This window comes from Hyperolius riggenbachi, chromosome 3 (genome assembly GCF_040937935.1).
Source record: "Hyperolius riggenbachi isolate aHypRig1 chromosome 3, aHypRig1.pri, whole genome shotgun sequence".
NCBI classification, from domain to species: Eukaryota; Metazoa; Chordata; class Amphibia; order Anura; family Hyperoliidae; genus Hyperolius; species Hyperolius riggenbachi.
Genome location: NC_090648.1, coordinates 366,590,372 through 366,609,140, shown reverse-complemented (window position 1 = coordinate 366,609,140; position 18,769 = coordinate 366,590,372). Strand labels below are relative to the sequence as shown.

General features: G+C 43.6%; 1 long non-coding RNA gene across 2 annotated transcripts in view; it reads right to left on the bottom strand.

Moving 5' to 3' along the window:
- The window catches only part of LOC137561572 (uncharacterized), a 60,480-nt gene extending 42,082 nt beyond the window's left edge, over positions 1-18,398 (bottom strand). For both annotated transcript variants that reach the window (XR_011030054.1, XR_011030055.1), the window contains exons 1-2: positions 18,379-18,398; positions 16,882-17,028 (exon numbers count right to left, since the gene is read on the bottom strand). This is a non-coding gene — a long non-coding RNA (uncharacterized lncRNA). The remainder of the gene's footprint in view (positions 1-16,881; positions 17,029-18,378) is intronic.
- Positions 18,399-18,769: the final 371 nt, after the last annotated feature.

The following is an 18,769-nucleotide window of genomic DNA, read 5'->3' as shown; positions in this document are numbered from 1 at the left end:
TGCCAGGTCCCATCGCTTGCGCAACACCTCCTACGGCGCCAAAATGACCGCCATGAAACCACTGCCAGGTCCCATAGCTTACGCGACACCTGCGGCGCCAAAATGGCCGCCATGGGACCACCGCAAGGTCCCATGGCGTAAGCGACACCTCCTGCGGCACCAAAACCACCACCATGGGACCACCGCTAGGTCCCATGGTGTAAGCGACACCTCCTGCGGTGCCAAAACGACCACCATGGGACCACCGCTAGATTGCTGTTAGACTAAGAGGTGCCCCAGGGCTCCCAACCCCTTAATATCTAGTTATCTGGCTTGCAGTCACTGCCATGTATACCCTTTTCTTATTTATATCTGCTTCAAACACAATAGGGGAATGATAGCTGAGTGATTCTGTACCCCCTCCTAAACTGCACCCTGAAGCTGGAGCCTTTCTCGCCTCGGCCTGGCCCTGTTCTTGTGTGATGTAAAGTTTGCCAGCCCTGGTAAATCAACCTTGCTGTTAAGCTGTTATCATCAGTCTTTGGCTAGGGTGAAGTTCAGTCATTTAGGGAAGAAAGAAACTGATGCTGAAGCAGTACCATTCGTATGAGTCATATCAGTTCAGACAACAAAGGAAATAGTTTGGACACCATGTGGTTTACCTCATTGTAGAACATAAATAGTTTGTGCCAACATTGAAGAAAAAAGTAGGCCAAACAGGAGCTTAAAGTAGTTTATAAATGTGAATGTATATTAGGAACCAACACAGCATGTAATGGTCTCCAGAAAGGCTTGGAGCACATAATGGACATATCAACAACATGTATGCATATATTGCCAACAAGGGAAAGTCCGCAAAAGACAGGTTACTTTATTATGGACGTATCCAAAGTCACCATGTTATACAACTAACATGTTTCGAACCTCAATGGTTCTTAATCGTAGCAAATGATGCATGCATATATATTTCAAAGACACATTTAATATTTAGTAAAACAAACAATAGCAACATTAGTTAGTTATGATACATGTGTTAAAAAAAAATGGTGATAAAATGGTTAACAGGAGGTTCACTTATCCCAGGAGATAAATAAGAGCATCTCATTAAATACCTGTGCATTTTGGAAATCCTAAAGGGGCCCATACACTGGGCGATTTCAGCGGTCGATTTATTCTATAGAATCGATCGATCAGAAATCAATTCTATCAAATCGATCGATTGATTTGCGGCCGATTTCTATCAATTTCAATGTATTTGATCTATCTGACAGGATGGAAAATCTAGGTCGATCTACTGCTGATAGCAGATCTATGGCCTATAGAGTTGCATTGGATCTAATGGTCCAATAATGCATTTAGATAGATTTTCAATAGATTACATTCTGAAATCTATTGGAAATCTGTTTTTAGTGTGTGGCACACATCAGATAGATTCTTGTCAGATTTGACTTGACAGGCATCTGACAGAAATCTATCTGATGGACGAATCTGCTGCAAATCTATAAGTGTATGGCCACTTATGTGTAGCAAACCATTCTGGTGGAACTTTAGAGAGAGATATGGACATATTTTAAATGAAAGCACACATTTTTAAAGAGAAAAATAACCATCTACTGATGAGCTATACTAACACCTGGCATATGCAGCAGCTTGGGAGCTTCAGAATGAGCTAAAAAGAATGATTAAAGCTGGCCACTAACGGTCCAATTACTAGCGAAAAATCGTTCGAGCGATCAGAAATTTTGATCGGATTGGTTGTAAATAATCTCCATTGGTGGACACAATCGATTATGAACGAGTGAAAAAAATGTCGCCCGAATGAATTTTCGTCGAATGGAAATTTGGATTTTCTTGGTGGTCATGATAGATAGGAAGCAATGATTGGTTAGTTGATGGTGTAGTGAACGATTTTTCGTCCGATCAGAATTTCTGATCGCTCGAATGATTTTTCGCTAGAAATTGGACCGTTAGTGGCCAGCTTAAGTCACTGCTCCTGCTTAAAAATAGGTTTCCCTGCCTAAACTTTTAAACTGATATTCTAAAAAAAACAAGATCTTTAAAAAAAAGTGTTGCGGCCTGGAAGGGGGAATAGTATTTAACACTGGCGGGAACTTGTGCAGCAGCAGGATGAGCCATATACCGGCTGTATCCTGCACCCAAGTCTCCCGCGCCGATTCCTCTCGTACGCGATATGGCAGGTAATTTGACACCAGAGTTCAGCTATAGTATAGACAAACTCCAGCTAGCTTCAGTGAAAGTAGTGGTAGTGCTTGAGATTGGCTACTGTGTGATGGTAGAGTTCAGCTAATGTGTAGCCAAACTTCAGGTAGCAGCTGTGACTGTGGTGGTAGCAGTGGTAGAGTCAGGTCCAGATTTGGAGGAAGACCCCCAAGGCTATCTGTAGCATCTTGTGCTTAGATTAACAAACAGTTCTTTTAAATGTACACATGTGAGCATGATGGCTTCCTAATGAACCGTGAAATTTGCTGTCATAGACTTCAATTCCAAATTCACTGTATGGTGAATTATATGCAAAAATGCTGTAAGTGGGCTGAAAACGTGTGTGTGTGTGTGTGTGTGTGCGTGCGTGCGTGCGTGCGTGCGTATATATATATATATATATTGTAGGGGCCATCGGGGCTGGGTAATAGATGGGAGGTATATTTCCCCGGTATTTGGACTATGGTCACTTTAAAACCCTGTGTGGTCCTAGGAAGGGAGTCCGGATTTTAGCAGCAAGCAGTTGCTGCTTGGTTTTTTTTTCTTCTCAGGGCCGGACTCCTGGGATGGGAGGGAAGGAAGGGCGGGCCTTCCCATCCCACCTAGGTACACACCTGGTTGTCAGTGAGGCTGAGAGTCTCACTAATTATGGTATTGATGAGATGCAAATTTATGCTTAAGAAGCAGCCTCAGAGGCAGTCTGAGGAGAGGTGTTGAAGGAGTAGCATGTATGCTATGGAAGCTCCTGACAAGGAATATTGGAGTATGTGATGGAAGCCAAACCAATACCCTGTCTGTTGTTTGTATGGTGTTGGCCTGATGAAAACTGAACTTTGTTTGATCCTGCTGGACTGTATATTACCAAGCTGAAGTAAGCTGAACTGTTATTTTCCAATTATTACTGCTGCACTGAAGCTGTTTTCTTCTACTGCACAATAAACGGACTTTGTTTTATACATCTGTGTACTGCGTGCTGGCTGCGACCCCCTCTAAACTTCACAACTGGTGCTCGGATGCGGGCAGCGCAGCACTGCAGGAAAAGAAAAAGTTCCGTTTAAAAAGTGACATTTAAAGGGCCAGTCTCCTTGTATGCATGATGGAGGAATTGCTGAAACAAATGGCCTTAGCAACTGTGCAGCTACAGCAGAGTATGGTGGCTCAGCAGGCGTGTATGGTGTCTCAACAGCAAGCCACGGAAGCCCTGCGAGAGGCCTCAGAGGGGCAAGCCAAAATCCTGCTTGAGGCGGTGCAGAAGCTGGCCCAGGGGAGAGAGACAGCAGGAGCTGCCCCTAGCAACCAGGCGATGGTGAGAGCCAGTCACTTTTTGCAGAAACTAACCCCCACAGATGATGTGGAAGCCTTTCTGAAAACGTTCGAAAGGACAGCAGAGCGGGTAGGATGGCCGAAAGACAAATGGGCTGGTATCCTTGCACCGTTCCTGACGGGAGAACCCCAGAAGGCCTACTACGATCTCAACTCTGCAGACGCCCTCGACTATGATCGACTACAGGCAGAGATCCTGGCCCGACTAGGTATAACAACAGCGGTCCGGGCACAGAGGGTGTACAGCTGGCAATACCGGATGGAGCATCCAGCCAGATCGCAGATGTATGACCTTATCCAACTGGCGACAAAGTGGCTGCAACCAGAGGTACTTACCGGGCCTGAGATGGTGGAGCGATTCGTGCTGGATCGTTTTCTGCGTGCCTTGCCAGTGGGACTACAGCGATGGGTCAGTCATGCAGACCCCAAAAAAGCAGAGCAGCTGGTGGAGTTGGTGGAGAGATATACCGTAATGGAAGATCTACTCTCTCCAAAGGGCCAGGCGGGCCCCATCTTACCCCGTGTTGCAAGGTTCCCTGACTCTGGAAAGGGTGCTTCACGGAACCCCGCAACCAGCATCACCAGAAATAGGGAAGTATTCCCAAAAGCTGCTCAGGGGTTGCCACCTGCTATGGCTACACCCCGGAAGGGAGGTGTGATCCAGTGTTGGAGATGTTCTGCTTGGGGCCATACCAGAGCCCAGTGTCCACTGCAGGAGGAACCCATGCAGTGTGACGTACTACGGAGGGTGTCCTTTTTTGCCCAGGAGGTATGCCTGGCAGAGTGCCAGGAGAGTTTTGTGTGTCCCGTCAGTGTGAACCAGGTACCTGCCAAAGCCTTGCTGGACTCAGGCAGTATGGTAACCATGGTGCATGCTGATCTGATTGGAACTATTGACACTGTGCTAAAGCCGCTTAAGGTGGTGTGTATTCACGGAGACACAAAGACTTATCCTGTGGTGCCAGTGTCGATTTCAACGGACTGTGGGACAATTACTCACGACGTCGGAGTGGTAAGAAACCTAATGTGCCAAGTTATATTGGGTCGAGACTTTCCACTATTTTGGGTACTGTGGGAGAATGTCAAGGGGAAGTTGTTTAAGGACTCTGATAATAACTTAGCCCCTCCTCCCCCTACCCGAGAACTTGATGTACCAAGTCTAGATACAAATGTTGCAGAAAATGTATTGCAAAATGATCATGTATTATTGCAAAAAGATGATGTCATGTTGCCAATGGATGAAAATGAGACTGACCATCCTTGTCGGGACCCTGAGCAGGTTACAGAGGGGGGGGATGATTCCCCATTACAAGTTATGTTGGGCGAGGATGATGAGGAATCTTCCCCCCAATCTATGCTCCCTGACCTGGATGTGTCAAAAGGGTTGTTTATCACTGCGCAGATGCGGGATCCAACGTTATCCCATGCGAGAGAACAAGTATCTCTGGTAAATGGAGTTCCCCAGGAACCTGGGGCAGAGGAGAGATTCCCTCATTTTTCAGTTCATGGGGATATGTTATATCGGGTTGCCAAGGTCAGAGAAGAGGTTGTTGAGCAGCTGCTAGTGCCTCAGGAGTTTCGGAGGATGGTACTAGACTTGGCTCACAATGAAGCATTGGGAGGTCACCTGGGTGCCGAGAAAACGGAGGCGCGGATAACTGACAGGTTTTACTGGCCTGGGTTAAAGGCCGAAGTAAAGAATTACTGCGCTTCTTGCCCCACCTGTCAGTTAACCGCGCCAGTGTCCCATTTTCGAAGCCCTTTGGTGCCCTTGCCAATCATCGAGGTGCCATTCGAGCGCATTGCCATGGATATAGTGGGGCCACTGGTAAAGTCTGCCAGGGGGCACCAATATATCCTTGTCATACTCGACTATGCCACTCGCTTCCCGGAAGCCTTTCCGTTAAGAAAACCCACGTCCAAAGCTATCGCCCGAGAATTGTTTAATATGTTCACTCGGACGGGTTTTCCTAAGGAAATTCTTACGGACCAAGGAACCCCGTTTATGTCTAAAGTGATGGGGGATGTGTGTAAACTGTTCCAGATTAAGCAGATGAGAACCTCTGTTTACCACCCTCAGACAGATGGGCTGGTGGAACGGTTTAATAAAACCTTAAAAATGATGTTAAAAAGAGTTGTTCAAAGGGACGGAAAAGATTGGGATTGTTTATTGCCGGCAGTGATGTTTGCTGTTCGGGAGGTACCTCAAGCCTCCACAGGTTTTTCACCATTTGAACTGGTCTATGGGCGCAGACCTCGAGGGTTGCTTGACTTGGTCAAAGAAACCTGGGAAAGTGAGTCCAGTCCCCACAAAAGTGTGGTGGAACACGTTTCCCAGTTGCAAGAACGCATTGCCAAGGTGATGCCCCTGGTCAAGGAACACTTACTGGCAGCCCAAGAAGCGCAGAGTCGGGTATACAACCGCTCCGCAAAGATCAGGCAGTTCCAGGTGGGGGATAGAGTGGCAGTATTGATCCCAACCGTGGAGAGTAAATTCTTGGCCAGGTGGCACGGTCCCTTCGAGATCGTTGAAAAAGTGGGGGAAGTGAATTATAAGGTACATCAGCCAGGGAGACGGAAACCCCATCAACTGTATCACGTCAATCTGTTAAAACCCTGGAAAGAGAGAGAGAGACCACGCCGGTTAGGGTAGGTGTGAGTGTTGTACCCAAAATCAGCATTGAGGATGGGAAAATAGCCCCCACTCTTTCCAAATCCCAGGTCCAACAAGTAAAAGAGTTTCTTCAGAGAAACAAGGGGATATTTTCGGATTTGCCTGGACTTACGGGTATGGTGGAGCACAACATTGTTACTGAGCCCAGGGCTAAAGTGTTCGTCAGGCCCTATCGCATCCCGGAGGCCCGCAGAAAGGCGGTGTCAGAGGAAGTGAAGCGCATGTTAGAATTGGACGTTATTGAAGAATCGCAGAGTGAATGGTCAAGCCCGATTGTGTTGGTACCCAAGCCAAACGGAACTCTGCGATTCTGTAACGATTTCCGGAAATTAAACGAAATTTCCAAATTTGACGGTTATCCCATGCCCCGTGTGGACGAATTGATAGAAAGGTTAGGCCCAGCCCGCTACATAACCACATTAGATCTGACCAAAGGATATTGGCAAATACCCTTGGCCAAAGACGCCAGAGAGAAAACGGCATTTTCTACACCTGAGGGCCATTTTCAGTATAAAAGAATGCCGTTTGGGTTACAAAACGCCCCGGCCACATTTCAGAGAGTTATGGACAGAATGTTGCGTCCACACCAAAGATACGCGTCGGTCTATTTAGACGACATCGTAATTTTCAGTTCAGACTGGGAGTCCCACCTTCCCAAGGTGCAAGCAGTCCTGGATGCGTTAAAGAAGGCGGGTTTTACAGTGAACCCCGAGAAATGTGCCCTAGGTATGGAGGAAGCAAAGTACTTGGGGTACATTGTTGGAAGGGGGTTGGTAAAACCCCAAATTAACAAAATTGAGGCAATCCAGGAATGGCCCCGCCCCATCAGTAAGAAACAGGTTCGAGCTTTCTTAGGGATAGTGGGATACTACAGACGGTTCATTCCCAATTTTTCTACCCTAGCAGCTCCCCTAACTGACTTGACCAAGGGCCGGAAGTCAGTGATGATACAGTGGACGGCAGAGACAGAAAAAGCGTTTGTGGAGCTGAAATCGGCATTATGTAGTCACCCTATCCTGGTAGCCCCCGATTTCACTCGAGAGTTCGTAGTGCAGACAGATGCCTCAGATGTTGGGTTGGGGGCGGTCCTGTCACAGGTGATTAATGGAGAAGAACATCCCATAGTTTTTCTCAGTCGGAAGCTGACGGCCGCTGAGAGAAACTATGCGGTAGTGGAGAGGGAATGCTTGGCCATAAAATGGGCCCTGGACTCCCTGCGCTACTATTTGTTGGGTAGAAAATTTAGGTTGATCTCTGACCATGCCCCGCTAGCATGGATGAAAAGAAACAAAGGAACGAATGCAAGAGTGTCCCGGTGGTTTCTCTCTCTCCAGGAGTTCAACTATGTGGTGGAACATAGGCCGGGTAAAGTGCACCAGAACGCTGATGCCCTTTCCCGAGTCCACTGTTTAGTGGGTCTATGTGCCTCCACCGCCTCGGGGTTGAGGCAGAGGGGGGGGATATGTAGGGGCCATCGGGGCTGGGTAATAGATGGGAGGTATATTTCCCCGGTATTTGGACTATGGTCACTTTAAAACCCTGTGTGGTCCTAGGAAGGGAGTCCGGATTTTAGCAGCAAGCAGTTGCTGCTTGGTTTTTTTTTCTTCTCAGGGCCGGACTCCTGGGATGGGAGGGAAGGAAGGGCGGGCCTTCCGATCCCACCTAGGTACACACCTGGTTGTCAGTGAGGCTGAGAGTCTCACTAATTATGGTATTGATGAGATGCAAATTTATGCTTAAGAAGCAGCCTCAGAGGCAGTCTGAGGAGAGGTGTTGAAGGAGTAGCATGTATGCTATGGAAGCTCCTGACAAGGAATATTGGAGTATGTGATGGAAGCCAAACCATACCCTGTCTGTTGTTTGTATGGTGTTGGCCTGATGAAAACTGAACTTTGTTTGATCCTGCTGGACTGTATATTACCAAGCTGAAGTAAGCTGAACTGTTATTTTCCAATTATTACTGCTGCACTGAAGCTGTTTTCTTCTACTGCACAATAAACGGACTTTGTTTTATACATCTGTGTACTGCGTGCTGGCTGCGACCCCCTCTAAACTTCACAATATATATATATATATATATATATATATATATATATATATATATATATATATATATATATATATATATACTATGTAGTTAAACAAATGTATGACTGACTCTGCGTGCTTATCTATGTGTGTGTGTATGTGTATGTATATATAGATATAGATATGTGTGTGTATATATATATATATATATATATATATATATACCCACACGTGCATACACACACATATATATTTTAACCCTTTAGCAGGCTCCCGTCCCCTCCCCCCTCCTTTAACTTGCAACCCCAGCTATGACACCCTTCCCATGGACTAACTTGGACTTGAATTGCTGGGTCTGTGTAAAATCACATAATCATGCATCTTATACCCTCTTTACACACCTTCCAACTTTTTGAGATAAGAAAGAGGGAAGAGGGACACTTAAGCCACGCATCTGCCACACCCCAGACACACCCCTAGTCATGCATACCATAATGCTTTCATAAGAAAAATGTTTTATAATTCAGACCACACTCCTCCTTTCTATCCTGGTTAATTTTCCTTCATATTAACATTTGGAAATAAGAAATACATCAATTTAAAGGATAGGAATAACCTAGACAAATGCATATATTTACATAGATCTGTGTATCAGTCCTGAAAGAGGAACAAATGAGGAGGCAAGAGGGACAGGGTCCCCAAAGAGGAACTGTCTCTCCAAAAGAGGGACACTTGGAAGCTATGTCTTTGCATGGATAACTTTTTGCTATGTTTGCTACCTCTGTCTGTCACCCCTAGTTTACATTGTATGTATCCCTGCTTATTGTCCAGTGCCGTGTAATATGTTGGCACTTTATAAATACTAATATATGTATATGTATATATATGTATATGTATATGTGTGTGTGTGTATATATATATATATATATATATATATATATATATATATACTGTATATGTATGTATGTGAGTATATGTGTATATACACCTTATATAACGGCGTATAAGACGACCCCCAAATTTTCGAGTTAAAATATACATTTTGGGATATACTCGCCCTATAAAACTACCCCTCTTGACTCTTGGACATTTGTATACTGTACTGTATGTACTGGTGCTAAACTGTATAAACAGGTACAGATACTGGTGCTGTGCTGTACTGTATGTGGTACACAGTATACAACAACCAACCAATCACGGCAAGCAATGTACCTTACTGGTGATTGGCTGGTTGTTGTATGCAAAGCCTGCTTGGATTGGTCAGCTATCCCTGTCTCCAAGACTATCAGAGCAGTAGTGCAAACATGCCTCTTTCACCCGTTTGGCCCGCCCTTGTATACTATTACCTCCTCCCAGGGCCGGATTTGTACTCTTTATCACCCAAGGCCACTGTCACTATCCGCCCCCTTCAGTTTAGGTAGCAAGATGACCCCTTCCCTCCAGGACAGGTAGCCTGATGGCCCCCTGATATAGGTAGCCAGATGACCCCTCCCCCTTTCCTTCCAGTATAGGTAGCCAGATGACTCTGTTAATCCCTCCCCCCCCCCCCTTTCAGTATAGGTAGCCAGCTCGCCTTCACACTGCAGCAGCCATCAGTGTCACTCAGTTCTCTGCTAGTTTCCACAGTGCAGATTAACACAGTTCCAGTGTTCATTTTCATAAGGCGTGCTAACTCTAATAAGGCATGCTATTTGTCTTAGTGAATCAAGCCCTATGACTATACAGCTCATAATTTACAAGTCATTATGCCCAACACAAACCGCCATCCTGTTATCAACAATACAGTAATTTAGTAGAGAGTTCTGCCTTCATCCATGAAAGAGGGTCTCTCCATACTGTTGTTGTCTACAGGTTAAAACTGTCTAATATATTACAGCATAAAAATAGAAGTAGGCAGTAATACACCATGGATTTGAACCAATGTCTTTGTCTGTAAATTCTTGAGACTAGATAACAGCAAGTTTTCATTTAATATTTATTATCAGTACCTTCCATCAATAACAACTCCTCTAGAAAGCCATATTAAGCTGTTATTTTAAACTTCTCACATCTATTTGCTTTTCACTATAAACACATTTGGGCTGATGCTTAACTACAGGAAGTACAATTTGTCAGAGTATCTTATCGATTACCAAAACCTGATGTGGCTCAACCATTATCATAAACAATTGTGTCCCTATCTATACACTTTACTCTAACTACATTTTTTTAACCACCATCAGCAGCAGCTAGCAGAATGGAAAAAATGCTAAAAGCTATAATGGGAGATGTTCTCATTCAGAGTTGTATCGGCACCAATAAGTGGGACAGGAAACTGCATGACAAACCCTGGTACGTTTACTCTCACAGTTCTTAGAAGACTTTACATGAGTGGTTCCTGTGGCCACCAGCAGCTTTCTTGCATTGGGTGTGGTTTTCCATGTGGTTGTCATTTTGTGCTTGGCAATAATAATTTGCCAGGCAACTATTTGACAAATTAAACCTTATTTGCATACGTTGTGTTCAACCGAACAACAAATGTGTATAAGTTTTTACACATGTGCTGAGCTGCAATGACAGCTCTAAAAGTGGGCAAAATGAATCTGCTTTACTTATCAGACTGCACATTTAAATCCTTTAATGCTAGGAGCACAATTGTCAGTTTTGTGTGTAATTTCTGCACAGGAAAACTGAGAACCAATAGGCTAGTGACCTAGTGCACAAAAATCCTGTAGATGGGGGCGCCATGGGGCATGCGCGTGTCTCTTTGCTCCAGTCAGCTCAGTTGTGTTGTGCTGCCCCATCATGCTCCCGGCGCAGAGTTTTCTGTGCCTGCGCGATTAGTAGCTAGTTGGTGCAGCACAACTGAGCCGACTAGAGCAAAGAGACAGGGCTGGCCAGCTGATGATTGTGGTGGCCCGGTAGGACGGTGAGGGAGCCCACACAAGGGGCTGGAGGAAGCCCCAGGGAAGTATAAATGCAGCACTATTGTTTGTCTAAGGTGCACTTTAAAGAAGGAACAAAACATGTTATGGAGCTCCTCTAGATCCAGTCAGTACTATAAAAGTAACATATGTGGAACATAGTGTTGAGCTGAAATTTGCGTAATTTTGCATTTAGCCGCTATGGAACAAATTTGTAATTTCGTAATTGCATTACAAAACGTAATCTGTAATTCTGTAATCGTAATTTCCATCACGTAATTTTGCATTCCACTGCAAATTCGTGTATATCTCAAAATTTCGGAATTTCGGGTTTTCTATAGAAACAGTTATTTAAATTACGAAAATGGAAGTAATTTCATTTCTAATAGTAATTATGCAAATAAAAGTAATTACTAAACTCGTGGAAAGTCGATCATTTGATTGCAATTACTGATATTGTAAACGCTCCAACATGTGCTGTCGCTTTAACTGTATCAAGGAGGCTCTACTTGTAGCCACTTCTAAGACAGGTGCTCTTTGTCAAGGTGCACTTAGCGGCCATGTTGAGACACTTGGTTTTGGGCCTTGCAATATGTGATAATGCAAAGGTCCCTGCACTTGCAGTCGCTTTAAATGTATCTGGAGACTCTGGACTGGAACACAATATCAGGAAAGGACGAATTTCTGCGTCAAACACGAAATTACAATCCGTTTCCATTACGGAACTGATCTGAATAATGACATTTTGCGTAAACACGAAAATTCTGCATAATTCCGCGAAATTACGAATTTCTGATTGCGGGCATAATCGTAATTACGCAAGTTACGCAACATTTTGCGCAATCGTAATTGGGTCATTACGCTCATCGCTAGTGGAACAAGCTTACATGTGTCCTTGCTCTTCTCTTTTCTTGCCCTGTAACTCTAAACTAATTACAAGGCAGAAGTGCAGTCGTGTGTGTGTGTGTGTGTGTGTGTGTGTGTGTCTGTGTGTGTGTGTCTGTGTGTGTGTGTCTGTGTGTGTGTGTCTGTGTGTGTCTGTGTGTGTGTGTGTGTGTGTGTGTGTGTGTGTCTGTGTGTGTGTGTCTGTGTGTGTGTGTCTGTGTGTGTGTGTCTGTGTGTGTGTCTCTGCTGGTTCTTTAGTTTGAAAGTCAGGTCCTGGCAGACTGCAATGTGTATTATTAGGCTGCATTCAGAGGCATAACTAGGGGGGAGCAGCCACTGCGGCTGCAGGGGGTCCCAGAGGTGTGGAAGGGCCACAACTACTCTGATACTCCAGGTAGATGTTTTTGTGGTTACACATTAGGGGTGTGAAGATCCTGATGGCCACACTTGCTTTATGACACTTGTAAGATGGGCCCCAGGCTGTGAGGGTCACCAGGGGGAGGCATGGGGATGAGTGTTAACATTAAGGGGGCACTATCAACGTTTTGCTGGGGGCCCCATGATTTGTAGTTACTCCCCTGGCTGCATTAATGATGTTTTGTTAATTCGATCTTTGTACTAGATGTTCTTTATATTGGTACTCACGGGCAATGAGTTCTAGCTCCCACTGAAATACCTACCATTTTTTCAGCAGTAAGTCTCCACCTTCTTTGCAACTATATTTAATGAGGAAACATACTGCACATGTGCATGTACTACCATTTGGTGGAATCAGCATTTGGGCTTAGCCAACCTAGCCTAACCAGTTCTAGCCTTAAAGTGTACCAGAGCTCAGGGAACCAAAAAGATTTATACATGCCTGCAGCTTCCTCCAGCCCCATAAGCTCAGATCGCTCCAACGCCACCGTCCTCAGTCTTCTGCAGCGCCACTACCAAGTCCCTGCACTTCTGTCAGTCGGAGCCAGTTTGGCATAAGAGAAGTGCGCCCTCTACGTATCTTTCCAGCAGCTCTCCAGCAGCTGCTGGAAAGATACGCAAAGATACGCAAAGAGCGCACGTCTCCTGCGTAGACTGGCTGCAACTGACGGAAGTGCAGGGACCTGGTACCGGTGCTGCAAAAGACTGAGGATGGCAGCATGGGAGCGATCAGAGCTTATGGAGCTGGAGGAAGCCACAGGTATGTAAAACTCTTTTTAGTATCCTGAGTTCTACAGTAAGTCCATTTAACATTATGGACCAGCTGCATACTAAGCCTACTAAATATTCAAATTGAGTATGGTAACAAGAAATATTCCGTACCTACTTCTGGACCATGCATAGTTAACCTGTGCCTTGTTTATAGATGCTGCTGCCTAACCCTAGCTTCTTCCAAAAGTAAACTCTCTCCTGATAACTAGCCCTAACCATCCCTCAAAAGTATGCTCCCTCCTGAAGCCTAATCCTTCCTACCTCCCCCCTTAATTCTATCTCCTTCCTGATGTCTGACCCTACTCTTCCCCTAACTGTTAACATTAACACTTCTACTTGATCTGTAACCCCCTATCCATTTTATTCCCTTACTGATGCCTAACTTAAAAATGCACCAGTTTTAAAAAACCCAGTTTTATGTTAATTATCCTAATTTCAGCACCAGAAACATTTCCTATATCTAACAGAGCTATAAAAAATAGTCCCGTGACCCCCACCTTCATGGGGTGGGGGCAAGGACTACGGTGCCCGGTCCTGAGAGCAAATGAAATGTTAAATGCAGAGTGGTGTCGGCGGAGCGTTATACATTACCTGCTCACATAGGGTAGCAGGTAATGTAAATGCTCTCTTCCCGCAGCAGTAAAGAGCACCTGCGCAGTAAGCTGAAGTGGATTGACCACGGGTTCAGCCGATTGCGCAAGTGCAAGTTGTGTGTGTGTGTGCCCACATGCTGCCCTACCCAGCCACCTTTAACTGTTGGCACTCAGCTACACATCCACACTCAGCCATACACCTATTAGGACCCATACACTCGCTTATCAGCATCCATCCCGAATTGGGTCAAAAAACACGCCACCATGCTTCAGGCAGCAAAAAGTCTAGAACTTACCCTGGCTTTAGTTATATGTAGCCGAAGCCCTGTGACCAAACTAAAAACACCACTGTTTAATGAGAAGATGCTACTTATGAAATCAGCTACCCAACAAAGGCTCTGTATGTTGACAGGTGATGATGTCCTACATAACATACATTACAGTTCCAAGGAGCTTCCCTAACTGTTAGAAGTATCAACCTCTCTAGTGAACACTCTGGTCATATGTCTTTAAGTACGGATTAGTTTGATCTTCTGGCAGTCCAGGGAATGCTCAATAGCTTTCTTCAAACGCACAATTGAAAACATCAGACAGTGCAATTTAAGTACTTCTGATACTTTGGCCCATATCCAATTCACTTTTTCTCCTGTGTTTTATCCTAGGTGATATTTTAAAGCAGCATGGACTGACATAATATCCCAGGGGAGAAAACACATATATAAATTGAATAATACTTGTTCTACTTCTACATTACATACGTATTGTACTATCCGCATTTTGATTTTAGTAAATTCTATAATAGTAAATAAAGAGAAAACTGCTCCAAGCATTTTACATTTTGACTTCTTCTGAATGAAGCCAATCCTGATGTCAATTTCTCCCGTACACTTTTTTTCCCTCTTAGAAAACTACACTGTCATATCTAGCTTGCTTTGTAAACACATAAGAGCACAGCATAAATCAAATTTCATAAGATGCACACTGAACTACCCTCAGCCAATCAGTGAGGATGTACCAAATAGAGCCAGTTTGACTAAGTTAGGATTTATTACAGCAGAAACATTTCTGATTAGATACTGATTACATCGGTTACAGGCTGTATAATATACACATAGTAGTGGGTAAATGGAATTTGATTTTGTGGCTGACAATCCCGCTTTAACACCTTGTCAACATAATGCCTTTTAAGCCACCAACAAGCAAGAAAATACTGCAAATAATTTTGATAGTACTTTTTCCCTTACTTTTTGGTACTTTTTAAATTGCAAAGTGCTAAAAGTTATTTTACAACAAAGTTGAAAAATTATCTCAGTAGAAAAAGTTTAATAGCATATGGGCCATAATGAGAAGGCCAGATTCTTTGGAGAAATCCTTGATGCTTGAAAAAATGAAGGGCAAATGAAGATGAGGACGGCAGAGGCTAAGATTAATCGCATATGTAAAGCTGTGAACATGCCTATGCAACAGCTGAAAGAAGCCGTTATTGACAGATACATCTGTTGTGAAGAAGTTCCTATGGTCACGAAGAGTTGGAGTTGACTAAATGAATGAGAGAGTAACCAAGCAGCTCGGGGTGACTCAAACCACTAGGAAAGTATAGTGGACTAATAGAGACCAAAGAGACCAAAAAGCCCTCCTACTACTACATTTTAGTAGGAGGGTTTTTTGGTCTCTTTTAGTCCCCTATACTTTCCTAAACTATGGTTTGGGTCACCGCAAGCTGCTTGGTTACTGTACTGTTGTACTCGTCCAAGCCCTATCCCACAGATCCATATCAATCCCTGCCATATACTGAGGAGGATATAAAGTCTAAAACAGGCTGTCTGCATGTGGGGTTGATGTGGCTCTGTAAAATGTAAAGCTATAGGCGTGCTATACACCAGCGGTTCTGGATGCAAATCTGGCTATAGGGGCATAAAGAGATAATTAGCATATTCAAAATCGGTACATTGTGGGTAACCACAGATGTTCACTTAAAGCTGAATTATCGCAAGTACCTTCTGTTTTAAGTAGGCAAATCACGCTAAATGAATGAGAGAGAAAAGTCAAATGTAAATTATCAGTAATATAAGATTACCTATATTTTAACTATCAGCATTAAGAAGCACTTAAATTAACAGTGGCATTGTTTAGGATTTATGGCACCCCTTTGGGGTAGATTAACAATAGAAATGTAGACTTAGCAAGTCATTGCTCATTAAGTTTTCCACATTTTACTTAAAGAGGATCTGTAACCTCAAAAATTCCCCTGGGGGGTACTCACCTCGGGTGGGGGAAGCCTCCGGATCCTAATGAGGCTTCCCACGCCGTCCTCTGTCCCACGGGGGTCTCGCTGCAGCCCTCCGTGTAGCCATGACGTAATATTTACCTTCCTGGCTCCTGCGCAGGCGCTCTGACGGCTGTCGGCTCCCAACTACACGGAAATACCCGATCACCGTCTGGTCTGCTCTACTGCGCAGGCGCAAGTTTCCGGCGACTGCGCAGTAGAGCGGACCCGACTGAGATCGGGTATTTCCGTGTAGTTCAGAGAGGAAAGCAGCCACAGCGCCCCCGCTGGAGCCAGCAAAGGTAAATATTGAAATTACAGTCGGGCCTGTCGCCGGCTGTTCAGAGGGCTGCGGCGAGACCCCCGTGGGACAGAGGACGGCGTGGGAAGCCTCATTAGGATCCCGAGGCTTCCCCCACCCGAGGTGAGTACCCCCCAGGGGATCTTTTTCATGTTACAGAGTCTCTTTAAGTTACACAGTGAGTTACTCACTTTATACATGCATCACTTACATTGCTTGTTGTACAAGCAATGTAAGAGTTGCATGTATAAATCAAGTTAAATAATTCTGCATAATTCACACTGTAAATTGCATAAATTGCAGTAAGCTTGCTTAACATGTGCACCTTAAGTTTACCTTTTTTTGTTTGTGAATCTTCTCCTTTGTTTGGTAAAATGATCCTTAAAGATCTGTGGGCTGCTTTGCTCCATTTTTCATCACCATCAATTAAAAAAAACATCACATTCTGTTTAAGGTTTAAACAGTTAGAGGTGGGCTTAGTGCAGGTCAAAGTTTAGCTTGGAGTCAGTTGTTGTACCTACCTGAATAGTGCACACTAGACTGTATACATCCACGTGCACAGGAGCCATTTGGAGAGTAATCACAGGAACACCAGATGCCACAAAATATCTACACTATCCTAAGGTTGTTCAGTATTTGTGATTTAATGTCCTCTTTTTAAAGTGAACCTAAAGTGAAAATAAAACTTATGAGATGAATTCTATATATGGTAGAGAAGATAAACAGAACATTAGTTGCTTTGAAATAAGTCTCATATTTTTATTTTCCGTTTAATATATATGATATATATAACTTAATTTGTAAGATTGCATCAGACTCTCACTGCTGCTGTTTAGATTCCACACTCTGCATTGTTTAGCTGAAAAGGATACAGAACCGATGACCCTTTGAATGTTCCCCTAATTAAACCTCATTAGAATCCTTGGGCCATATGCAATTCACTCTAGGAGATCATTTTTCATCTTATACTTTTCAGCACTCTACAATGGAAAAAGTACCAGGAAGTGATTAAGTATTGACAAAATTATTTTGAGTATTTGTTTGTTTGCTGGTGTTTTTAAAAGGCATTTTATTTACAAGTTGAGAAAATATCACCTAGGAGAAAACTAAGGGGGGAAAATGAATAGCATTTGGTCCCTTATCTCACTATTTCTCAGCGGTCATGACTTCTATTCAATGTTGAGGAAACTGGACTGAATTTTATAAGCTGCCGAGAAACTCTTTTGCATACAATAACAACTCAAGTTTTGTTTGTTTTTTAACTCTTGCTGTCCTGTAAAACAGAAAGGGATTTCCGATAATTTCTTAGTAGGTATGGTACTATATGTGTATGTTTCTCATCCTGTTACTTCAGGTACGCTTTAAATGCAGTGTATTTTGTGTCTGTAACTGCAATAATTCAGACTGATGCTCCAAATTTCACATGACAAGTGTAGTATTTTCATTCTGGTTTTCTAAAGCAAAAAAAGACTCAATGATTAACCTAATCAGTGAGAACAAACGTTTGTCAGGATACAGGCATGTTTCATTGATCATTTTTATAATTTGTTAGTATTCCTTGGACTTGTCAAATAGAAGTGGTTCTTCTGACTGACAGTTTACAACCATGACATAAGCTAATAGTTAATCGGCAGGGAAGGGCAAATCTAAACAAGGGTGTCTGATCTTTGTCTGGAGTCACTGAGGTGTACAGTGTAGAACTCTATACATGGACATAATAATACACCTATAATAAGGAAGTGTCACATCACAGAATGTTCCGCATTACATAACACCTTATTCAATGCTAGCTTTCATGATTAAAACAATTGCTGTTAAAACTCATTTAGATTTTTCTTGGAAGACGTCTGTGCAGTGCACAGGCTGGCCAGACTGTCCCATTGCACAACGATTCATTTAGCACAATTAAACATTGCACTAACTAGCCCAAATATGGCCAAAGACAGTGATGTTTATCTTGATAGATGAAAGCATTCTTGCTGCCATTTACATTACCAAGAGACCACATTTATATTTACCCAGTCGGCACAGTTTTCTGTTAGCAGCAATATTAAAAAGCTGTTAAAAACAGTTTCCATTTAAAGTACACCTCAACTGAAAGGGATATGTTGGCTGTCATATTTATTTAGTTTTTAAACCATATCAGTTGCCTGTCAGTCTTGCTGATCTCTTTGGCTGCAGTAGAGTTTCAATCATACATCTGAAACAAGCATACTGTACATCTAATCCAGTCAGACTAAAGTCAGAAATATCTGATCTGCATATGCTTGTTCAGCGTCTATGGCTAAACGTATTAGAAAAAGAGGCTCAACAGGACAGCCAGACATTCCAAACTGTTCAAAAGGAAATAAATGTCATCCCACAAGTGTTGTGGGGGAAGGGTGTAGTGCAACCCGCACCAGGTGGTGT